Raw genomic sequence first — 26,282 nt, 5'->3', positions numbered from 1 at the left:
AATGGGCACATACTGAAATACAAGTAAGTATGCTCAAGCATAAGAGGGAAAAAAAAATTTACTCTAAGGAGGTCAAATACCAGGACAGGTTAAACAGGAAGCTGGTGTAGTCCCCATGTTTGAGAGATGCACAGCCTGTTCTCATTGCCCCTGCTTTAAAGAGAAGAGTTGGACAAGATGATCTCAGGAGGTCCCTTCCAACTTTAGCTATTGTTTAATTCTGTGAGAAATGGGAAGAATGTGATTTGAAGAAGAGAAAGCTGAAGGTAGACATAATGGACACTTTTGAAGACTGCAATCCTTTTCTTTTTACCAGGACAGATGAAGTAGTAACATACTAGCTTTTTGGACATAGCTTGATTTTCTACAGATTTAAGTGCTGGAATAGGCCATGGAATCCTATCAGGAGCAGATTGAAAGAGGAAAAAGGTGAACAGCTATCAGGAATGGCCTCAGGATTATTAATTGTCTTCAGAGAGCGTGAGGATTCTACTGCTTGGATCAGCACTTTCCAAGCAGATAATAGGTGGCTTCAACACAGATGCCTTCAGCATGTCCTTGCTCAACTGGAGCTCCCACAGGAGCCACCACCACAGCAGGGAGAATGCAGCAGGAAGGAAGAAGGATCTTCAGACAGAGGTTCTGAAAGAAAGAAGGTGCACAGAGACAGATGGAGAACTGCAGGAGCCAGAGGGTATAATCATTCTGTCTATCAGCAGACTACAAGCCAAGATGACAGTGCTCCTTAGAATGACAGAAAAGAAAAATCTCCATTAAACTGGGTAAGTGGGGAGGGGAAAGCCTCTGTGACCTCATTCCTGTCAGCAAACTAGCTGCTTTGAGTCTTGCAGCACACAAAACACACTGATCCTAGACAGCAGAAAATGTCACTTTTTTTTTCCTGCCACACCTTGAGAAAGATCTTTTTTTTCCTATAGACAGGTTTTGCAATCTTAGAGGTCAATGGAAGAGACAGGTGAGAAAAGAAATTGGATCAAGACTGATGAATTTAACTTGTCAGTATAGATGTGCATACTGTACATTTAAGCAAAAATCAAATATCCTAAAGATATCCCAAACACAGCCTGAGAATAGAAAATCATCATCTAGCCAAACAGTAGCTTCACTCCATCTAATTCTTGCATTTTAATCAGTTATATTGCAAACAATGAACTATTTGGAACTAAAATACACTAGCAAAATAAATAATCAGTTATCTAGAAGTCAATTCTGCAAAGGAACCACATACCTGAAGCCCAGCTCTGACAAATCATTCACAGGACCCACCATTATTTGCTTAGTTTTGTTTCTAAAGTATTCCTTTATTTTAGTCTCTATTCGTCTTAACAAGTAGACCTTTCATATTTGAAGTGGTATTTCAGAAAACATTTTTATTGTTGTAGTGAAACCACTGAGAAATTCAGACTAGTGTTTCCTCTCCAGTATATTACAAACACTTAGACTCACCTTGTCCTTTAGGAGACATCTGACAAGTGACATTAGTCAACATAGCTATATTGTCTGCTACCTCTTATTCTGCTAAGAAAACTGGAATACTCCATGCTCACCATGGAATACTATAGGGCCACTTTCACTAGGGGAAGGAATTAATTTAGCATGCAATCTTGCCTCTGCCTAGTTGGTTGGAGATTCATTTGTGCAAGGTTTTTAAAAAGCACCAAATGAACCTGTGGCTACAAATAGAAAACTAGCTTTTGTAGGTGGCAGTGTTTAGGGGGCTGGCAATGAGACAGCCTGTTTCAGTGGTTGACATGTGCTTAGAAATGACTGAAAGGCCAGATGATGGCTATTGCGCAGGGAAACAGATTATACCAGCCTAGTTCTCAGTCAGCAAGCAAACAGATGGTACACAAACATCCTCTCCCACACCTGCTTGCATTTGTCTCCTGCCTCCTGCTTTTCATTTGCCCAGTGTCTGGTACTACAGCTCTGGTCTTTCACTAGAGATCCTGCAGTCTACAGTAACACAAATAACCACCAAAGATCATCAATCTGTCAATCTTAATTGCATGTTGAACATCAGGACAAACAGCTGACTAAAAGCTCATGGAAAGTCAGAGGAATTACTTCCTTACAGCTTGGACTGGGCTTGAGGTGGTCAAAGAGCATCCACACAGGCATACGAAGTGCTCACAAGTCCTAGTGGGAGCAAAGACTCCAACTGGGTCAGTGCAGCACAATGGGAGCATTTCAGCAGTGATGGGCTTTTGAAAAACTTTGTGGCAAAAATGCAGTGCAGTAAAGCCTATTCCACCTAGAAGCAAGGAGGAATTTGATCTTATCTGTAATAAATGCAAGGTACCATACTTTCTGTTGTGAACATCTGAAGCCTGCATTCCATTTCTACTAAGGTCCCAGGCAACAGAGAGTACATAATAAGACCCAGAGAGACATAATAAAATTTCCCTGTACACTACAAACTTTAACCCTGGCATAGCTTACTATATGAAACAACAAAATGTCTGCTATCACCATCCTTGTTGTTGCTTACATGCTATCATATATGTGAAATACAGAATTATACATATTAGCATTTTTTTCAGCCAAGCCAGCTCGTTAGCAGATCATGAATAGTGTCAGATGTACAAAACAAAAACAAACAAAAAAAAAAACAAACAACAACAACAACAAAATATTGAGGAATATATTGGATTTCTCTGCCACTGTGAGATACTTTATCTTCATCTAGCAGACCAGTAAATTAGATTTGAAACCACTCAGAGGTAGAAAATAAGCAGATAAAGCTAACTAAACTCTTCCTCCATTTGAAAGATATGTTGTTTCCACTAATGCGACTAATAATTAGTAGCCTGTCTTCATACGCAAGGACTATCCCATAGTCCTAACCAAGACCAGCTGAGTGAACTATAAGCTATGTGGTCTTGCAAACCAATGCATGCTTGAAAGTCAGAGAGCTGTAATGCCTGTTTGATAGTAGAAATAAAGGAAATCCTCATCAATTTTCATTTCATGTTATAGGCCAGAACATATGCTTACCATTTGCAGGTGAAACTTGTGCCTGCCTCAGAGGATCATTGTAGTCTCACAGCTGCATCCCAGGCCATATTTCACTATTTCCCACCTAATCCCCCCACCAACAAAAAACCAGTGATGATCCAGAGCAGCACCCACTTTAGCTGGAGTAGTAGCACTTGTGTCTTCAAACCTACAGGGTGGTGAAATAACCCTATATAGGTTAATATAACTGAAGGGAATACATCATGTTACAACCTGTGTTGTTGCTAAGGTGCAGGTTCAAGTGAATTCAAAGCAAAAATAAATAAATAACAATCACTGCTTTACATTTCAAATTTATATTAAGAAACCAACCTGTGAATGCAACATAACATCAGCCCAGATTCACAAACAGATTTTGTATACCAATGGATCAAGCGCGTTCAACCCTGTGATCATGGATTTGTCCCATTTTCAGTATTTTTCTAAATTTGCTGTGTTCCTAAACTGAGGAACTAAAAGTGCAACATTCTGTGCTACAGTCACACATATACTGTGACATTCCCCTTGTATTTTCTGTTATCTCCCCCCCCCCCCATGTACGTGCATATGCATACATACTTGCCGATCCAGCATTTAGAACAATACTACCTACTGTCAAGGTTTCACATCATGATTGTTTCCAGCAGTTTATCACGCTGTCAGACAACAACTGCTCCACCTATATTTTCCATGCCAAGAGTCTGTTTCAAACGGAAGTCTTTGAGGAGTTTCTGCAAAAATGTATCAACTATTTTGAGGAACAGAAGTGGGTAACAATATAGTACTTTAACAACTGTAACATCAGAGTAGGCTTCAACAAGTGGGCAGGAAATGAACCAGTAGGTCACTGATAAACAAAACAGAGAAAGCAAATATTGCTTAACTACTGTACTGCATACACGATGCAAATTCCTCCCCAAGCAATTGTGTCAAAACAAGCTTAAAGTGGCAGTATTAGTCCCAATGAGATATTTGATTTATAAAAAATAAAGAATCTGCAAAATGTAACCTAGCGTCCTTTATTTATAATTTCTTGCTTCCCGTAATAAAGCTAACTCTGCAAATCCTGTCTATATGTTATTTTTATATCTAAGAGCACTAAGCGATAGCAGTTTGGCAGGACAGATCTGACTAAGAGAGAAATAAATTGTTCAGCTTCCCAAGCATGCAAGAACAAGACCATGCTCCATAGCCCGAAAAGCCTGATTTTTAAAGCAGTAGGATGAAAATGACTCAGCCTGTGTTAAAATTAGAGGTATGACAAGATTAAGGCTGCAAAGTAAGTACTGAAGGTATTTTAACTCGACTTAAAGAAACTTTGTTGTTAATGCCTGGTAAGGGAAATGCAAGAGATCTAGAAACTTTATGAGTCTGTAAAACACCTTGTAGGTTTGATTATTTCATAAAGCATTCATTTCCCACCACAACTACTGGAGGAAAGCAAGATCTGACCGAGCAAATCATCTGTATGGGGCAGAGACAACACTTTGGGCCTCAATCCCTGCATTTCAGGGGGGTCAAACAGCCCCAGCACTATGCATACATGGGTGCAAGCCACAGACACAGGATGACGATGTAAGGAAGGGATGAGACAAGGGAACAACTGCACCACACAACATGCTGCCTCGTGCCCCTGCGTGCCTGTTGTCAGCAACAACTTGCTCTGAAAACCTCCACAGCCACCTTTAGCTCTTTCAGCACTCCCTGTTCACTGGAATCTATGCAGCCAGTTTCTCCAAGTCCACGCCTTTCCCACACACCAGGGGGAAAACAGCTCTCAGCCCAGCAAGAGCCAGAGGGAGATGCTTCAGGGAGTCAAGTGCTCACCTCCCCACTCTCTATAGCACTCTGGCAGCAACCCAAAGCATATGGCACAATTGCTCACAACAAAAGCTTTTATCAAATCAAATACTGACAGAGCTGTAAGTCATTTAGCTCAGAATAACCCTGATAAGTTTTCCTGTGTCTTCTATTGCTTCTGTGTGCTCAGAGACAGAAGCACAGTGTTTCTGGCAACTTTAATAGCAAATAGTTACTAAAAAATAAAATAAATGTATATAAAAACTTCCAACACTTTGGATGCAAGATGAAAAAATGTAAATGGAAAGAGTACACTAGGCCAAATAACCAAAATGAGAGATTACCCTTGCCTCCTTCCAAAACCACTACTTAGAGCCAGGCAAAGTACTTCACAGCTCAGTATTTCTCCCCAGGCTTTTCCTTTCTCTTAAACAAATTCCTCCAGCTGGCCCTGTTTCATTCTATAGTGCATTTTAATTTATTTATTTTTTTTTCATCAGTTGAATTCAGGTGCATACAGGTATTTGGGATCTGCCAGTAGGTGGGTGTTGTTCCTGATGAGATTTCCTTACTTTCCTCATTGCCTATGTTTCTTTCTTAACAAATACCTAGCTAGCAAATCAGAAGTTAAAAAAAACAAAACAACAACAATAACAACAACAAAAAAACACACACAAAAAAAACCACAAGAGCATTGCCTCCTGAGTTATTCTTTCAATTATTTTCTGTCTTTCTGCTGTATTTACATATGGATCACACAAATACATACATGCTCTTTACAGATATATGGGAAACCAACTGCCACCAAAGTATTCTGCGTCTCCCAATACAGATTAACAAAGTCCTGCCTAAGTTTGTGTTGAATGATTTGCATAAATGTTACGCTTTTTCCCCTAATACGAGGGCACAGAGGACAATACTGTGATAAATTACTATTCCATTCACACAGTTAGTTCTGACTGTCTCCCTTGGTCTCTTGCACAAGCCCAGAGTCCCTGAGCTTCTATTAGTAGCACTGGCACTGTACTGTGGAGTGAGGACTGCAGGCAGAGCCTTGGTGGCCAGCTTTTTGGGCATGGATCATTTTTACTGATGCAATATTGAATGGCTGTGATATACAACCAAGGATGAGCAACTACAGACCACCAGCATTTTGATGCTAGCAATTTTAAAAGAATTAAAACATTAGTAATGAAGAAACAGATTGGACAATTCAGAGTCTCATTTACCTGGATGGATGGCTGTAAAGTAGAGGTATTAATAAGAAAACAATTTGCACCAGCTGCTTGTGAACCAGTCTGAATATGTACCACTTCAGCAACAGTTCATCATTTGTCACATCTTACTGCATTGCACATTATGACAAGTGGAGGTTCTAGATTTGCACTGTTTGAAGCAGCTGCATTTTTGATTTCACCAAACCTTGCTTTTCCTGCTCCAGCTATGAGAAATGCACTTGAGTGCAATTTGAGCACAGAAAGCTGATTTTGCCTAAAGAGTTTTCCAGTCCTCAGCTGTGAAGGAACGAATACAGTCACCCTTCTAGAAAGGGAACGAGTGGCCTGGCTTAGCAACACCAGTCTCACCAACATGACTGTGAATTAGGTGTAACTGTCACAAGTTAGTGCAGCCACACCAGAGCAGAACTTCCATGAGACCAGGATCATGCAGACTGCAGAGCTGATGAAAATGTATTAGGTCCCCTGGTTCATCTCACATTGTCCTAATCTTTCTTATACATCACTGTGTGCATGAATTATATTACATTTAGTTAACAATGAAGAATTCTCAAAATTAGTGTGGCACTGGATGTGTTCAAAGTGTTCCAATGTGTAATTAATGATGAGCTTTGCTCTTCTATCTCAGTTTCCCTGTCAGTCAAGTGGGGATACTGTCCAGCTGAAGCTGCTGGGGACTTAGCACATGTGCTCCATTAGATTGTGCTGCCATGGGAGCCCTGGAGCAAGCAGTGCTATGGAGCCTCAGCCAGTGAGGTGGGCCACAGACCCAGGCCTCCCAGCAGGAAAACGCCTCCATAGGCATCAGACAATGTACTTTTTTTCTCCCCCCTCATTAACCACATTGCCTTATGCAGCTTAGTGAAGTCTGTAAACACATGCAATTAAAAACGTCAGCATGTGATAAAATGTCATTGAAAGAAAACAGATAGTTCTTCTGAGAGCCTTATTTTCCGGAGCAGGAGTGCCTGCAACAACGGGGAAGCAAGTGCCTCAGAGATGGCAAATGTGCCTGCTGAGGCTCAACCTCGCCATGATGTGGTCCTGGCGTGGCTGATGGCCTGTGAGCAGATGCACGGTGCCAGCCATGGTCACCACATCCCAAATGTTCCCTGGTCCTTGTCTGAAACCATTTCACAGCCACGACAGTTGAACACTGCCATTAAGAGGTGCAGAGGCATGACGTTCAGGCCAACTGACACAGACAAGGTGGGGACAGGCTGAGGCCGCCACCACCCCACAGAGCAGCCCAAGAGGCGGCTGCAGCTTGGTGCTACATGCTCCTTGGGGCTGTGGCCACCTCAGCTCAGATGCTCTGCCCTTAGAGGAGAGAAATAGAGAATGCAGATCCTGCTGCTCCTTCCATCTTCTCCCCTCTCCCCCACGCCCTGCAGAGCAGCTCAAAATAAAAATGTGAACATAATGTTTTGGCAAGTAATGAAATTTCCTCCTTTCTGAAAATGACTATGTCCCTGTACTTGTGCCTGGGGCTTCCTGCACTACATCCCCGTTCCTCTTTGTAGCTGAGCTGCCTGGTGTGGGGAACGGCCCTTCCCCATGCAAACTTCACAAACAATCAATACCTGAGTCCTCGCGGAATTACTGCCCTGGGTAAAATTTGGCCCACAGTGTTGTGTGGCAATAACTTGTGAATATTTTTTGTTTCTAAAATCATAAGAATGTGCTTTTCAAGAGTAATGCTTTCTAGAAAACTGGTCTGTGGTATCAACCCATTGAAGAGGGAAGCTGAAAGTTCGTAACAACCTGCAAGTATGTATTGCACAGCCCTTCCAAAGGAACACTTACGTAAAGGTCAGGTGTGGTTTCATGGCACAGCTTTATGCCTTGGCCTCTCAAAAGTAGACTATATTCTCAGCAAATTGCTCCCCTTATTTACTGCTGTGCATCTGTGACCTTTCCTGTGGTCAGAAGGCGCCTGGCTGGTGCTGCACAAACTGACTGAAGGCTGACCACAACCAGCATGAGGTGCTTCCCAGCCCCACAGCTGACGGCCCCACCACCCACCTACACCACAGTGCACAGGGGCGCTCAGCCAGCACATCACCCACTGGCACACACCGCACAGCATCAGTCTCCCAGCAGGACAACTTCACTTCCTCCAGAAAACTCTCTGGGAGAATGAGCATCGCTCCATTACTTGATCTGAACTATTCAAATACGCTCAATTTTGCTGGGCAAAGCCCCTTGGGTTCTGTTCTTCCATACAGGCATTGCTTTCATGAGACCTTGCAAGGATTGCAAGAAAGCATTGATTATACATTTTTCAGAGCAAGCCATTGTAAGAGAGAGGGTGAACAGGCTGCTGAAAAAACAAACCCTAGGAAGCAGACTGCTGGTATAGCTGGAAGGGAGTGAATCATTCTTGTTTCAGAAGCAGTATCATTAGCCTGGAGCTAAAAGAAGCAAAATAGGGAGTAAGATAAGGCATTTGATAGGAACAATGTCCTTGCGTTTCTTTTTTTTGTTATGATTAACAGCTATTACCAGTAAGTAGCAGAACCTGTGACTCTACAGAGAATATAAAGTTTTGTTCTCAGAATAGGGGGCAGCATTTTCACCAAACAAGAATGGACATGGGAGGTTATTTTAATTCCTGGCATAGCTGGGCATGTCTTATCTCCAGCTCATGAAAAAGCGGAAATGCATAATGAAGACAGACGGTTTTCTTGCTAGGTAATGAGATACAACTTTCACCATAGGATGAGAATTGTTGGCAAGATGTGGTAACAGTAAAGAGAAACTCAGTATTGCCAACTGAATAGATCTGTCACATTTCTTTCTACAACTGTTATGTCTACTACTGCTACAAATAGCACAGCTGAGTGATAACACTTTAAAAATGTGAAAAAAAATATTTTCTCTATTTCCACCTCTGTTTGCCTTGAAAATCTGACAACATTTTGTTTGGTCAAAGTCATATTTCAGGTCCACAGGGCCAACATTTCTTAGGCCTTTAAACCTGTGCTGGTCATTAACAGCAGCAGAACTTAAACAGTTCACAGCAACTGACGTGGGACAGAGAAGGCAGTCTTGTTAAGTGTCTTTTAACTAGAAGGAAATAGGAATAAGATAACCTTGCACAAGAACGTTAGCTTTAAAACGCTGAAATGGAGTTTTAATGTCTGCTGGTTATGTCCTTAACCTACAGAAATAATTTCATGTTGCCAGAACCTTCCATCCATGGAAGTCACACTGATTTCATGAACTTCTTTAGAATCAGTCCTTAGATTACTCTATTTTTTACTACATGAAGAACAAATAAGCTCCAGCTGAGTCTATATATGTTTTAAAGCTATTCTAATATGCACATAATTAATATGTATATTACTCAGGAAAGAGCAAACATCAAGTGCTGCAGTAAGGTTCATGTCACACATTTGATTACTGTACTGAAATATGCTACTGTAAATAAACTAGTACATTACAGTTTGTTATGAATAATTACAATTAAAACAGCAATTTACAAAATGAATGAAGCAAGAACATTTTGTAACTCTATTCTTCTTACCATACTTCATAATTTGAGTAAAACATTAAATCTGAGTCTGCTTAAACAGAGGAAGGATTCGTAAGTATCATTTATTAATTTGGAAAGCACTTCAGTCACACACAAAAAATATTAAAGCATATCCAAGATCAGCTTATGCATAGGTTTTGATAAAACATCAGTTTTTATGCCATGCAAAATAAACTGGTCCTTAGCCACCTTTCACAGGTCTCAGAGGTGAAGCTCAAGACAGTGTCTTGCAGAGGTGGTGACCCACCCATCAGGAAGCCCTGTTGCTGACTGTGGAACATTAATGCCTGAGAAAGAATCCATCCTATCTAATAACAGAGGACAAGGGAGAGAGGTGGGATTCTAAGGTCCATCCCAGCTGATGCTCAAGGAGGTGAATAGAAACTACGTGCGTCTCATCAGCCAAGCTTTTTCACAGCAAGAGCTGCCTTATGACATTGCGGTCAAAACTGATATCTGAGTGCAGGGCACAGAGTTGGGAAAAATAGGCTGCACTTTGGCAAGTGATTTTAGAAGAAGTCAGCTTTTGAGACCTAGAGATAAAAAGAGACAGATAGGTCAACAGGATATGAGTAATATTACTGTATCTTTTAAAGGGATTTTTAAAGTAGACCAAAGATGCTTTTATGCAACTTATTGAAAATGACCTAGGAGATTGACAGGAAAATGACACGAAAACGGCCCAGGAGAAAAGATCATTTGTAAGGGGATCCCCTACTCATCTGTTACTGCCTACACTCATTGTTGCAGCCTTAGATGGAGGTTGAGCAAAGGACCTGACATCCTGCTCTGCTACACAGAAATCCCACAGAGGACCCAGGGGGCCTTTAGACCATATGGCATTCTTCAGGCACTGGATGATACTGGGAGAAAACAGGATGCATGTTTGGCTCCAGCAGGGTTGAAATTCCCTCGAAGATGGGATACCTTTGGATAAAACCTTGCAGCAGAGAGCAGAAGCCTGTAATACTATCCTGTCATGGTTGAGGACACCAGTAGTTTTTCACTGGGTTTGATTAAAGGAAGTTTATAATTCTCACTTCTTTCTAATACCAATGGATTAATCTAATTTTTGCTAATCTGGCAGCACAGAGTAGCTGACACCTGATTCCTCCAAGTCACAACAGCTGCTTGCAGCTGCGTGAGCCAGAGATTGTTAAGCACACAGTTAACTCCCACAGACCGACTTAATTCCCTTTTTTTTCTATAACCATTTCTTAGGCGAGTCTCTCCTGGTATTTTAAAAATTCATTTTAATCAATTTAAGATTAATAAAGAAACAATTAAATCCTTAGGGCCTGCAAACTCCAATCTCTGCCACACTGGATGTGATGAATCAGCTTCAGCACTGCCCACTGTGGTGCCCGCTGTGGGAAGCCTCCGAGGAGCTGTTGCTGCAGCTGAACTAGGTCACTCGACTTGCTATTTACAGAGAAGCAACCGTTTCTGTGATTGTATGTTTCTCTGTTTCTTATCTTAAAGAGAGCTGTTGTATTCTGAGGGCACAACCTCTGACAATATTGGACTGTGGCCACACATGCTGTGGCTCTGCCTGTACATTTGCAACAAGCAGAGGGCCAGACACACGCACAGCCAGGAGGTCATTCAAACGAGCCTGAGAGGAACAAGGTTTGCAGCTGCCGGCACCAGGGCACTGCAACACCCAGGACCCCATTCCACTCCTAGAGCACAGTGCAGCACCTATGCAAAGGACAGGCTCCGAAATTCCTCCAGTTACTTCCCCCACTCTTCCCCAGGCTGGGAATAGAAAGCAGCAGTCCAGACAGCCAGTCCTCTGTGCCAGCCTCCGATTCACACCTCCTCCTAAAACCAAGCCCAGCTCCACTCCCTTCACAAAACTGCCTCAGCTCTGCCAGCTTGCTTGGGGCCAGCTATAGTGCTGCAGCCCTGAGGCACTCCAGGGCATCAGCAGCAAGTCTCTGCTGTGAACACTCAAGCAGCACACGAGGAAATGCAGCTCCTGTGTCACCAGCTCAGGGCTGTAAGCCTGGCAGGTTGGCTGCTCGTGTGCATATGTCTCTGGGCCACGGCAGCATTGGGATGTGAGCACCTTGCTGTGTCCAGCATGGGGCAGAAGGGGGCTGGAGAGCAATGGGGAGACTAGCACCCTTAGGCTGTAGGAAAGCTCTCCGTGTCCATTGCCAGGTGGTAACGGAGGCTGCAGAGATGTTACAGAACTTTGTGGCACAGAAGTTCCTGGTGTGTAGCTGGAGATCAGCAACAGGGCTAAGAGAAGGGCAGAAACCCCGTAGTCTGCCCACATCTCTGCACTCAGTCCTTTCCACCTATGTTTTCCCCCAGCACACCCCTTCTGAGCACTTCCAAGGAACAGGCATAGGAGTCCCCTCAGTGAGGACCCTTCAGCAAAGCCATGATTTCAGCTACTGTTCACATAGGCTGGAACGAACGGGATACAAGGAAGCTACACACCAACCCTTTCAGGAGCAGCCAGGCTCTGCCAAAAGCAGAATGCTGCCCATTATCAGCTTGCAGCTATGCTGGAAAGCAGATCTGAACTAACACAGGTTTGCAGCACTTACCTGAGAACATCAGTGACCCACTTTGCAAGAGACAAGTGCACAGCATCCCATGGGAGCAGGCACCCCCTCCTCAGCCACGTCCAGCTCTGCTCCTGTGTGGAAAAGCCTGGCCACACATTAATGCCAGAATTCAGCCCAGCTCCCCTCAGCAAGGATGGAGCTGGGCAGCAGCTGAGGCACTTCTCTAATGCTGCTCTGCTGCCAGGCTCACCTGACTTCAGTTATTGCTCCTCACACCAGAGCCCTGAGAGAATCAGACACAGCAAGGGTTTCCCTGCAATGAGAAAGGAACAAGCAGTGCTCAGCTGGGCCTTAAAAGGGGAAACAAAAAACATCACAAAGAACTGCCTGCTCTTTTTCAAAAGCAGCAGTTTCACTTCCCTTACAAGCAGTGGCTCCAAGTAACAAGATGCCTTGAGTAATTAACTGAATGTTCTTTGGACAGAGCTTGCAAAAGGAACTTAAATGTATTAAATAAGAAAGGAAGATCTAAAGCCCAGAACTGGTTCTTTACTAACAGGCAAAAGGTTTGGACTGAATCCTTTTTACACCATGCTTTACAAGGACCTTACACTGAAATTATTCAATAGAAAGAACTGAACAGAGTCCTACATATTTGTCAGGGGCTAACCAGAAAAAGCAAGTTTTATGGTTGGTTTGCCTTTTTTTTTTTTTTGGCATTACCATGACAGAGCTGTAAAGATTTAGCAGTAGCACCACATTAGCCTTCAAGAAACAAATAGAACAACTGCTTCCTCAGCTAGGTCATCTTCTATAGCAAGTGTTATATTTGCCATTATCAGAGCTGAAAGTGGAAAGGAATACCTCATTAACACATGGAAGGACAAAGGATCTTCTGTGTAGCAAGGGCCTGCATAGTGCTAGGTGCCAGTACTGAATTATGTCAGTATCCCGAATTATGCTTGCCCAACACAACCTTCTGCTCCTTTAGAAGAAGCCACTTTAGTGTAAAACTGTATAATTGTCCTCCTTGAATTCCTATTTTTTACTTTCAACAAGAAACAAAACCAACGTTCTACAGTCAAGATAAGGTAATCATAGCAACATACACTTGTTCTAGATGGAAACACACCTGTGCAGCATCAGTATTACTACACAAGGCTCAGATGCTCTATTGTATTTGGAATAAATTGCAATAGCAGGGAGATAAATGTGCCTTGTGGTCTGTGGGGAAAAAAAAAATCTAACAGAAATACGGAGAAGGTGTTATAATTATTTAATGGGTTTATTTTGATACCACCAAAAAGAAAAAAAAAAAGCAAGATTAAATCAGTCTTTAGCCATTTTTACAAAGTGGCTTTGAAGGATAAAAAGTCTGCTACCCTCCTGTGTCTTTGCCCCAAAACTAGTACTATGCACTATGTAGAGGAGGCAAAGGCAGTCATGTCACATAACAGCAAGTGGCACCAGAAAAGCCTTGAGGAGCCAACTCGAGAAATCTCAAAAAAAAAAAAAAAAAAAAGAAAAAAAAAGAAAAAAAAAAGAAAAAAAAAAGAACAAAACGGTATGAGGTCTGCTGAGATACCTACTACAGTCTCACCATGCTGTATGCTGGCCGAACACACCTACTTTGACCAGGAAACCACTAAAAGCAGCTGCACTCTTCTATTAAACTGAGAAAGCTTTGATGATGTGACTTTTTCCAGCTCTTCATAACTGGCTTGGTATAAATGGTCAGATTGGGAGTTATACACAAGACAGGGCTTTCCATATTTCAGGCAGACTGTTTCATGCCAGCTAGTCTGGAAATTAACTTGAGCACAAACGGTATGTGATGTGCAAAGACACAGAGATAAATCAGCTGCTACAGAACACTCAAAGGCTAGAGGACTACGATTGCTTTTACATTCAATTCCTGCTCTGGCAAGTGCTCTCTTTCTCACAGCAGCTTTCCAAAAGGGTCCAGCCACCTCAGAGACTTAAGCTCCAGTATTCCTGCTTACCAGCTGCCTAACTCAGATAAGGCTGCATCTCTAAGTTAAAGTTTCAGGACACCTAAAAAAAGATCTGAACTTACTAGGAAGCAAGAGTCCTAATGCTGCAGAGCAACATAGCGTCTATTTCATAAATAAGCCTCTCATATTCCAGAAGTGTTTTTGTTTCTTCCAGGGAGGAGCAACACGACAAAAATATTTCCTGTTTACCTATTCATATTCAGCTGTGATAGAGACAAAAGATTTCAGCTCATGCCCTCACTTGCTGATTGAAGAGAAATAAAGATGAAACAAAATAGTCAAATATGTTTCCTTTTTGAATTAAAAAGGTGGTGGTTGTTGTTGTTTTACCTTAGAAACCTAAGTCCTTCTTCACTTGAACGTGACTAAGAGCTGGTACAATGACAAATGATGGAATAAACCTGTAAAGTTTATGTGTGACGTTTCAAAAAGCTTTTTTGCCAATGTCATAGACTCAGCATTGCTGGCATTCCTGAGATAAATAACTCAATTATTTAAAGAAGCAAAAAAGTTTCAAGCCTTCTTTACATATCAAAAAGAAGGTGAGAAAAGAACAGAAGGACTATTTATTGTATGTTATTTGCAAGTCACATCTAACTTCATACTCTAGCTGAGATCATGGGTAAACACGTGTTGTATCATGTACAGGGCTCAGTTATTTCATTTTAAGGTGATGGAGCTATTTCACGTTTGAAAATTATTGGATAGCCAACAATTTTAGATCTGTCTTTTTCACCTATTATAAAAAGTATTTTTTCTATACTTATCCCTTTAATGTTCTTGCTTTATCTGCTTTAAACACAATCTCTCTGCTCCTTGATGTGCAAACAACTGCATACCTTGCTGAGGACTCCCAGTTGCACCCTATTCTTCCATTCCTACTGTCAAAGCAATCTCTGAAAAGATAGGCCTATAAGAAAATCAAAATTCAAGGACAGATTTTGTAGTGAAGCAACAAAAAATATTCAATGCTTTAATGACAGTGTTTGTTATTGGTGTCATCATTTCAGTTACCAACTTCTGGTTTTTGTCTGTTACTGAGTTTAAATCTGAGTAAAATACAAACATTAAATCATTGTCATAATCAATGAATAGTTGTTTAGTCTTTTTTCATCAGCCAATTAACATAGCTTATATAGGGGAAAAAAAAAAAAAAAAAGAAAAAAACCCAGACATTAATACTCAAAGAGACGGGACCTAAGCTTTCAGTCATAAGCTTATGCTTAACTTTCTATGGTTTGGGTTGCCACAGTTACTGTGGACCTAGTCCTGTTGAATCGGGGACCATTCAGAGATCATGCGATGTATCATAACAAGGCACAGGACATGATCAGATTCAGGCTGCAAGTGGCTAAAGAACATACCTTTTTGCCTTTTCTACTTGTCGTTTTCAGTACTGTCATCCTGCCATGCTGATGACACAACAAATGGAAAGAATTCAGTACAATTTTTTTGTAATGCTATTTGTAGAGTGCCTTGTCCTGATGAATCCAACTCAAAAAGCATCTGCTACAGAAAGTAAATAAAATATTACAAGAATCGAATTCTAATAATTGATTCGTTCTATTTTTTCTAATAATAATTAACTAATGCTATCTTAGTTCTAATTATTCTAATTATTCTAATAATTAACTAGGAAAGCAATGCTTCCCTCACAGAGTATGCTAACACATACTGCTCCAAACTCATTCCATTCATGGCTGTAGTATTACTTTGGGTTTCCATCAACAGAGGTAAGAGCAGGTTTGCTACTTCCTTGCTTGATTTCATTAGCCTGACCACTGCAAGTTAGGAGGATCATTTTGAATAGTTAAGTGATTTACGTTAATTTCCCTCTGGGGTCAGTATGAATTTATAATACTGCACATTTAAATGCATTTTGTTGATGTAGTAGTCTTTAAAGTGTACCATCCTAAAGAGAACCTCATTAATTACACAGGAATATATTCCCCAGCATGCTACAGAAAAATATGGATTCCTTTCCCAATCAGTTTTATGTTTCAAATATCCATAACTGTAGATTTAGTCTCCTGCATGAGATAAAGAAATAGCATAACCTAGTTCTTCCAAGCACAATGGACCTGCCTGTGCGAAGTCTCAGGTGGACCTGTGACTCTCCAGTAACTGGTTGTGCTTCAGCAAATGCAAATTATTAATAAGGAACAAGGCAGTGATTTTAGCTTTGCATATGGCATTGGCACAAAGAATGCTGGAACTGTGACTACAGCTTTGTGTGTCTACATTTGAAGTGGACACTAAAAAAGTCAGACGCACAAACAAGAGCTGCAACAGCAGTCCCAGTAAGGGGAAAATGACTAACAGCAATAGGCACGAGCAGTTCTGTCTATACCTTACTAAGATGAAGATAAAGTAACAACTTGGTTATTATGTGTATATAGCTTCAATGGAAGAAAACACTGGAGATTAAAAAGCTCTTTAGTTTACTGGAAAAGAATCAAACAAGAAATAAGGAGCGAAATGTTAGAAGCAATATATTACGGTATGTCAATCAGGACTTGAAATAATAGCTATTTTTTATCTGCCAGTAAATTAAATCAAGTGAAAACATCATGTTATGAGATTCTTCTCAGTTTAAGGGATCTTTTATCTCCATGATGCTGAATAATATACAAGAAAAAAAAAACACCTAACTTTTTTCCTATACAAGAAAAAAAACACCTTACTTTATGAAATACCACATTAAATATAATTAGCTGGAGCAGCTCTCAGATCATTCTTATGTTAAACTCAATGTATTTGAATACACCAGTGTTCATACAAATATATTTTCAAATACAAATTTATTTGAACTGCTAAAAGCAGAACGAAACAAAAAATGAGTGCCTTCTGAAATGACAGAAATGATAATAGTAAGAACTGGGAAAGCGGACTTATAACTGTGCAGTGTTGCGGCAAAACAGCAGTGCAGCTGCAGAAGAGTAAACACAACACAACCCTTTTTCTTCCTCCTGCAGGTTTCTGATGTACTCCGACACCACAGAATGGTTCCAGAACAGGACAGAAGGATCAAGGAACAGGATATCCTCCCCTCTGTAAAAGTTCTGAGGAAACAACCGATCTTGAAACAAATCTTCAGGAAGCAGAGAAAGTGTTAAAGCCTTGATCATTCTGCCAGTGAAAGCGATGAAGTGCTAATGAAAATGCTGGAATGATGCTAAAGGATTTTGTAATGGTCAGACACTCTCAGGAACAGTGAATCAGTACCTGGGACATTTCAGACAGCTCTTCCCTTCTGCAAGCTCTTACCCTGTCTTAAAATGACTACTCTGTACCCTTCTATTCAATGTTATGACCTTACTTTAGCACCTGTTCTACTACCCTAAATGCAGATATAAATCTTCCTCCATGCAAATATTAATCCCCCCAACAAATCACCTTGATGAGGATGGTCCAATGAAATTCATCTAAGGAAGGAAAAGAACGAGTATGAAGTAAATTTTCTTAAGAAAGTTCTACTAAAACTGTAAAGGATTTCTTAAAGCAATGGCATAAACCATACCTGGGACATCAATTAAATGTCTAACAACAAAGCACTGGACAACATAGACCTACATATAGTCTTCCTGTGTGTGTATATACATATAATGTATACATTCTATATGTACTAATGAACTAATCAGCCCTTAGTTTCCAGAGGTTCTTTTATTCTGCATTGCCAGAACCTATTGTCAAGATGTTATACAAACATCAGGGCTTCCATTTATTTAAGTAAACATTTACATTGATCTAAAACCTATCATCCCCATTTACAAATAGGAAATTTTACCCCATCTTTAGGTCAGAGGAAGCTTTGTGGGTAAATCCTATATCCCTCTTTAAAAACGTAGAGTATGCATCTTCTTTTCCACTTGCAAGGGAAGAGGAAGAGTTGTCCAGGCACATTAATTGCTATATGGGACAAGGAGTTAAAGAACTTCTTAAGAAGAAATTAAAAAGTCAGTTCACGTATTGTGCAGATTTTATGATGCTTACTTCTGTAGATAAGCTTTTTATATTATCCTAGCGGAGCCAACAGACTGCTCAATCAATGTCACGGTGTCCACATACAGCAGAGGAGCTGCTAGGTTTGTAACAGAGATTGTTCCTGCATGTTCTTATCCTTAATAATCTTCCTAACAATTTGTAAAATGAAAAGAAAATGTAAAGAAATAATGACATTTAACTTTTTTATGCCCTGTATCACTGATGTCACCAAGGATTATAACTTCTCACTGCTCTCCAAATGCAGCTGAGGAATCAGATATACCAGTATATCCCTTGCTTCTGTCTTCAAAAAGTGGCAAACTTTTTCCTTTGAAACCAGTACTAATGACATTTTACAGTTGAAAAACAACTGGTGACAACCTCACAAAAACAGTTTTAAAAGATATTCAAGCATCAAACTTCCATTGATTCCCTTGGAAATTATGACTTCGAATACACATAAATATCTAGGCACAAGTAACTATTCAAATTTTCCCAGGTCAGCTACTAAACACCCCTTTAAAATTACTTTCTTAAACAGGTGTTTTCTGAACACTGTTTGAGATACTTCCCTCTTCTGAACAGCCAATACTGTGAACAGATTGCCACATGCAAACACTTGTCCACAATATAGCATGCCCTCTTCCTTATATAATATGGATCTTTAGCAGTTTTGTACTGTAGTAGAAATCTCCGAATACGAGCAAAAGCATCTCTCTGACAATACTGCATTTATGTAGTTTTCCACAAAGATTTTTCATCCTGTGGTATGCATGGAGTCCCTCAGCTCTGCTGATAAAAGGTGAAGTATACTGAGAGATTAGACCTTGAGGAGGAGATGGCAGTGAGATGCTGAAACACGCAACCTTGTTTATCATATCCAGCATTCCAAGTATGCTTTGGGATTTTTTCCAAGTATTTATCTCCCGGTTTACTTTACTAAATCGTTTTAAAAAAAGAGCAGAGTGGCACTGAATGGGAACTGATTACATATTTGATACTTTGCTGTCTGGAAAATGGTTTAGACTGAACTAGTCTTTTGGTGATATGAACATTGGAAACCAACAAAAAATCTACGTGTACTTCCCTTTATTTCTGCAGAAGGCAGAGACAGTGTTAAATTTCTGGTATGGACTGTGCAGCCTGTGAGACATGATGCTTGCTAAATAAAAAGTATTAAACACTACAGTTTCAAAGCTGTTTTTTATTTGTTTTTATTTGTTCAATATTTTCAAGGGTAACACATGGAGAAAAAAATGAAGTGACTGATAACAGATGATTCTAAATTGTTGGCTTTAGTAGCACGAAGTAAAAATGCAAATGCATTATTGAATGAGCACAGCAAACAGACGGCTTGGTCACCCCCACCCCATCCTGATATATAAACAGAGATTTCATTCAGAAAATGGCATTACCTTTACTCAGAACAGCCTAATTATTAGCTTAAATATACAGCACATTTTCAGTACATCTATTTTATAGCAGCTTCTCCCATGAGCTTGAGAGTACATTAAAGTGTGCTAGTAAGCATGATTATAAACCACCTACTGGATAGAGGAAGTTCTGCTATTTTATCATTTACACCACTCTGCTAACAAATGGAAAAAAGGGCACTGTAAATTTAACAGCAGGCATACATATCTTCATTTATTCTTCCATCTTTTTAGCTTGCAGCTAAACTTAAGACCTGGAAGTGCAAGTAGATTAAAGCTCCATCTAGTGCCAGGGTCCTGGAAGTTACTGAAAGACTTGCAGTCAAAAAATAGCAAACACGCTTACCAAACTATCAAGAAGCAGCAAGCTTAACGGCTCAAACACACAAAGGGAAGTCAGTTGGAATTACTCTTACATTGTATAAGGGCTTAATTTTAAAGATGCCGTGTCTTGTACCAAACAGAAGATACCTGTTGGATACAGACAACATTCTCCAAATGCGCACATCCCAGTCTGTGGAACCAAGCTTCCACTCAGGCAGTTCTCTCCGTGGCAGCAATGTACAATTATTATGGTAATATTCTGCACTACTGACCTTCTCCTGATCCAAACACAGCGGGTGCAGGCAGGGAGGGAACACAGAGCACTCCTCCCTGAAGCCCACTGCCTGGAGCTAGGGTGCTCTCAAGAGAAGGGGAAAATCCGTGTTTGAAACTGCTCAGAAAAACAGATCCCACTCCTGGACTTCCCATTCCTTGCCAAGTGCTTCCAAACTGCTACACAGCAAAGGCTCAGCCCAGCTGCAGAGGCCACTTCATCCCACAGGGCCTGACACCTGCACACCTGCAACGTGTGCCCTCGCAGGCTTTGCCACCCAAAGCCAGGCCAGAAACAAAGCTGGCATCAGGACAGAAACTTATGAGCAAGTGCCTATATTCTGTTTTTTGGATGTACCTCCTGGTTACTTTCTCCTTTCTTTCAGCAAAGCAGTTCATAAATAAAATCTTTGTTTTAATTCTGGAATTTACTGTAGTGGTATTTAATAGTATGTATAAAATGGCAAAAAAAAAAAAAAAAGAGAATTCCCAATTAATGCTAAAAAAACACAAAAAAACAACAGTCCACAGCTAAAAGAAAGATAAAGCACAGGGAAAGGGAGCAGGGGAATTGACAGAAGGGAAGAAGAAAGAAAGAAACAAAGGAACTTCAGCAAAGTTAGCAGAATGGTTCGATTAATCTTTGTTAAACTCAATTTACCATTCTGCATGCTGTAAGGCGATCATGTTTGTACTGTGGTTAAAATTGCAAATCCTTTTGTGGCATTTCTATTTCCTGTTACAGGATATAGTTTCTAAAATAGCAAATATATATACACAAAATATTTACTCATTTAAATTAAAAACATTTTTTTCCACAAAGCCACACATTTTCTGATTAGTCCTTAATGATATTTGATAAAAATTATTATTCTCTCAAACTAATAAATATCAGAAACTACTACCAAGCAGTTACAATGCTTTAAGCATGGAGAGTGAAATGTAATTTTTCACCACTAACTACTTCTCTTTTAAAAAAAAAAAAAAAAAAAAGTTGGAACTAGAGACAAATATGTGAAGAACGAGAAAAAACTGTGCCCAATAGAAATACATTATAAAAGAATACGATGGAAAAGCGTATAAGCTGGCATTTGAGGAACTGCCATTTCCACTGCTGCAGACATCATTTGACTGATGACTGTCTCAACTTCTACACCAACAGTAGATTTTGAGAAAAAAATACGCATTTGTCTACATGCTGCCTCCAAGCTGTCCTATTTTAGTAAAGCAGTTCCATTTTCTTCCAAAGAGCACATATTCCAATTCATCCAACTAAGCCATATCTACAAATAGGTTATTAATGGTTTTGAAAAACTTGGGCCCTAATGGTTTTATACATGGCTTGACTACTAGCCAGCATTTACCATTATTTTCTCAAAAGACATCCTCTGATGACGCCATGAGAAAGTGTCTTTATTGAAAGAAAATGAAAAAAAAAAAATCTAGTTGGTGCTAATGTTCTCTTCCAATGTTTTTCCACATTTTTTTGCAATGCAAAGTGCTAAAACTGTACCTGTTAGTAACTCTGCAACCAAAAACGCATTATGTTACAACTGTGTTATGCACACTATTCTAAACTAATAGTTAAAACACAGGTTTGTCCAGCAGGACATGGTAACAGGATGGTAACTCAGATTGTTAACAACCAAAGCAATAATATGATGGATTGTTGATTATGATATATATATGAATTTTTGGTATATCAAAGTCATGTATTTTTGTTGAAGAAAAGTGGTCCTCATTCTGCATTTTACATTTGAGTTTCAAAGAAAACTGAAAGAGGAGGAATCTTTTCACTCTTCTAGAGAAATGTTAACACACCTGAGTTACAAATCTTTAAAAAGTACCCTTTGCCATTTCATATTTACCTTAACTGTAAGTACAGACAAGTTGTGTTAGATGCATCTTTCCCATGTACATTTCCACATAACCTCAGCACGCACTGTTTGAAATGTGCATGACCAAGAGCAGAGTGCTCCACAATTGCTCCTATCTAAATGTGATCCAATGACTTTGTGCAAGCTGAATTTCTGTATGAGGACTCCAGGAAGATGGACAAGAGTGCAACAAGAATCACATAGCAGATGACTGGATTCTTCCTACCACTCATAACGCTATTAAAAAGGCCCGCTCCCAGCTGCTGTAAACATTGGTAATAAAAAAAACAGTGCCCACTTCAAAACAGCACATAAGCCAAGATTCAGACTCAATTTACACTTACCACGTGGAAAATGTATACTGGTTTAAAACCAGGGAGTTGGAGGGGAGCAGGTGGAAAGCAAAATCCATACACAAAAATGGCACACAAATGTAAGCCTGTCTTTCTTAAGCCATTAACCAGGTCTAAACAGATGTCAGTTAACTGCAATATTGAAATGGGCCTGCTTCACTCTCCCACTCTAAGTTTTCTTTACCCTTTGTAGAATTTCTTCAACTTAGCATTTTCAACATGTTTACTTATCCTAATAGCTGTTTGATTGAGATGTAGTACTGTTTCCTTAGCTTCAGTGAGGTATAAAAACAAAAAATGGAAAATTTTATGAACGAAAATAGAAAAAAAATTGAGAATTCTTAGGTTACTTTCCCCTTTACTCAATTATACTTTTCCCTGTTCCTCTCATTTTTGTTTTTAATGTTTTCTTTCATCCACACCAGATTTGACACCCTACAGTTCAGCAACATTAGATTTTCATAAGTACACCTTTTCTAAGCACATAATTCATGTATTTTAAAACTTTTCCTTGATCTTCTTTGGTGACTAGGTAGACAAATTTGAACAGAATAATGTTCACATACTTTGTTTCTCAAAAATGCAGTATTTATTTGCATTGATGTAATTGAGAGAAAACCACAACATCTATGGCAGAAATAATTCTCTGGGTGCTGAAACGAAATATTACTTCATATGATAAATTAATACAGAAAGATTCTAAATATTAAATATACATAGACTGGCTCTTCTTTGGTGAACAGACAGCAGGAAGTTTGACTGCTATTCATAGCTAAAATGAAGTACTTTCTGGCTAGAGAGAATTTGGGTACTCAGTTAAAAAAAGAATTGCAGGAAAAAAGCATTTAGTAGTTTCTGGTTTATTCCAAAAATAATATATATTCGTAATTTTACAGAGCAGTGTAAGGTTGTAACTATGTAATTTATCTGGGAAAAATATTGCTTTCCGTACTACAGAATAATTATTAAGTGCTTTTGTAGACAGTGAATGTTTTGGGTAGACATTACATATGATAAACAAATGTATGCATCTGTGATCCAGAAACCCTTTGCACTTTTAACAAATAACAAGCATCAACAGAAAAATTATTTATGATCATAAAAGGAAATATCACCCAGATAGACATATTTACAGATACTTTTACTGAAAGAAAGCTCAATGAAGGAAATAATGTACTGAAAAAAAACTTCAAATTTCCTAGTTTGCAATGCAGTAGACTGAAAAAGCAGCAGAAAGCAGTGCAAAACCAATCATATAAAGAAATTGTGAGCTAGAAAAACAAAGTTTTGTCAGTTCAGTAACTGGAACATGACCTTGCACAGACAGCCAAAAACTGGAGCCAGATTGTGACAAATACATGGTTTGCCAGGAAGCTGCTGCTGACGTTTGGATCATTTTAAGCATGAAAGAGTCCTGGCATTACTGCAGTGCACCCTCAGTGTAATGCTGCATTAGGAAAAGTGTGTTGTTTTTTTTTTCCTTAATGCCTGCTAACAGTGCAAAAATGCAGATTTGTTAAAAAGGCAGAATTATCTTCCATTTAACTTTGACAGGGAAACAAACAAACAGATGAAGCCTGGGAAGACTTAAATGCTGTTCTTTCTCATCTAACATCATTTCTCAGCTCAGTCAGTGCTCTACACAAAGAGTGGAGGCATGGACTTCATGCAGTGATAAGTTAGATACTCTTGTTGAACCCCAAACAATGAAAAAACAACTGTCTTTAGAACCCATGCTTATTATGTTCCATTTTCTAATTTTCTGTTTTCTCTCTTACTTCATACTTTTCCAGCTCCCTACTGCATTTCTTAGTTTTAGTTTGCATTCTTCAGATCACTTCTACACAACCTTTCACCCACCGAAAAGATCAATTAACAAAGGCATGAAATGAATCACCAATGAACTTGGATAAAATAAAATAAAATAAAATAAAATAAAATAAAATAAAATAAAATAAAATAAAATAAAATAAAATAAAATAAAATAGCTTCAGCGGAACATGCTCCCACTCTCCCTCACCTGCGTCAAGCTACCTATAAACTGACCAGATTTCAAAATTTCACACACCCAAGTTAGAATTTACATACAAAAGACATTATAGGATTAAGGATTTTTGTTTGTTGGCTGCTGACAAGATCACAAACTTATCTTAAAAATCCAAAAGCTGTGCAAAGTTTCATGATTCTGGACATACTTTTTAGTTCCCTGACTAGACAGCCTATAAATCTGGCCCACAAAGAATTGTCCTCAGATTTAAAGCCACTGTTTCTGGAAGCAACTTAAATAGAAGCAATCTCATACCCCTATCATCTGACATCGCAAGCACCCCTAAGCCTGCATTTGATTTAGAAGTTACATGTTAGCTTTGTTATTTTTTAATTTGATGGCTGAGTAAACGACAAAGAAGAGAAATTCTTCTCAACTTCTTACCTAATGAATTAATCCTTAGCAAGACAAAGGTTTTGCTGAGGTACCTACATGGTAAAGCTGTATCAGGCAAGCCTGATCTACAAAAAAGAAACCAACATCTGTACAGGGAGTTAAACCCATCTTTCCCAAATGGTGCAGGAGATGCCAGAATTTTTTTTTTCTTTTTGCAGATCTTTCTGGATGGTTTCAAGTGCTGTTACACAGGGCTCTTCTTAGTGCAAGTAGAACTATGCTAGCATTTGATATGACTTTAAGTGCAGATGTAGCTACGCAAAACAACTTTGCATTGTACTCTTAATCTAACCTTTGTTGCATTTTGTAACACCCTATTTTCTCAAAGTTAGCTTTAAGTTTTCATCTCATTAATATTAACTTTCTACCATTTATTTCAGTTAACACTCATCCCAGCCTTTGGCGGCTTCCTTGTTTTTTAGCCAAGTTACTTAATTAGCTGGGGAAGCACTCTGCACACTGCTCTCTGGTTATCACCACAAGGTCACGAGGCAGCATACTTCTTGCTGCCTGGCTTTTAATCAACAGAACTGAATCTGCTAACTCATAACACTTTTAAATCAGTTCTACCCTCTGTACTTCCGAAAGCACTTGTGGTGAAGACAAAGATTGCCACAGGAAACACAATATGGTCTAGAGAGGAAGTGACAAGAGCAGTACCACAAGCTAATCTTGTAACTGTTAATGCTGAATGAACTCTAGCTCACAGGTCCTACATGAAATGCCGCTGTCAAGCCACTGGAAATTCATGGTGTGGAATCTTCTTTCCATGATTTCAGGTAGACTGATTGTAGCCGTGATTCTTTTCCCCCAGAATGCTAAGTTTTCGATTAACAGCAGTAAGACAATCACTTTGAAAATAACTTTTCATTTGAAAATTCTGTATCTCAGTAGATTCTGTATTAAAAATGAAAATAAAAATGACAAAAACCAAGCAAAACTATATTTTGGATATTTTTCTGTTAGCTCTGTAAGGTTTAATTTTCACACAGAAGACGATCTTGCTTTTACTGGCCACTTATTCTTCCTGTCTATAAATAAGTGATGTTTAATGTTTTCTCCAGGTGGGTCAATTTGGTGAAAAACTGGAAGAATGAGGGATATCACAAGAAGTCTTACCTTTAGCTCTCCAACCATTTTGAGCACAGCAGCAATTCTGGTAGTTACAAAGCATGATAGAACACTGCACGTTATTTTACTCACAAAATATACACACTGCTTCAGATTTTTGGTCATTTTCAACTTTTACATTACTGATATAAAAGTAAAGTTTCTCACAAAGTTATAAATCATGTGTTCTAGTTAAATACAGTCTATATTTTCAAACTATTTCAAATGATTATTTTTCTTTGATGTGGTCCAATATAAATTTTAGACGAAGTTCTGAATTGAAGACTAGTAACTGTTACAAGCTGCATAAAAAAAAACGTGTCAGCAGTGTGCAAATACTTTCCAGAAAGTAGA

General features: G+C 39.4%; 1 long non-coding RNA gene across 12 annotated transcripts in view; it reads right to left on the bottom strand.

Annotated features, from left to right (window-relative positions):
• The window catches only part of LOC137861013 (uncharacterized), a 90,353-nt gene that overhangs the window by 62,151 nt on the left and 1,920 nt on the right, over positions 1–26,282 (bottom strand). For 5 of the 12 annotated variants that reach the window (XR_011099316.1, XR_011099311.1, XR_011099312.1 and 2 more), the window contains 4 exons: positions 15,496–15,640; positions 14,971–15,041; positions 12,367–12,429; positions 12,156–12,247 (listed from right to left, as the gene is read on the bottom strand). This is a non-coding gene — a long non-coding RNA (uncharacterized lncRNA). The other 7 variants (XR_011099309.1, XR_011099308.1, XR_011099305.1 and 4 more) reach the window with 7 other exon arrangements.

The sequence above is a fragment of the Anas acuta genome, chromosome 9 (assembly GCF_963932015.1).
Source record: "Anas acuta chromosome 9, bAnaAcu1.1, whole genome shotgun sequence".
Taxonomy (NCBI): Eukaryota; Metazoa; Chordata; class Aves; order Anseriformes; family Anatidae; genus Anas; species Anas acuta.
The sequence above is the reverse complement of the archived record's forward strand: the minus strand, read 5'-3'. Positions and strand labels throughout refer to the sequence as shown.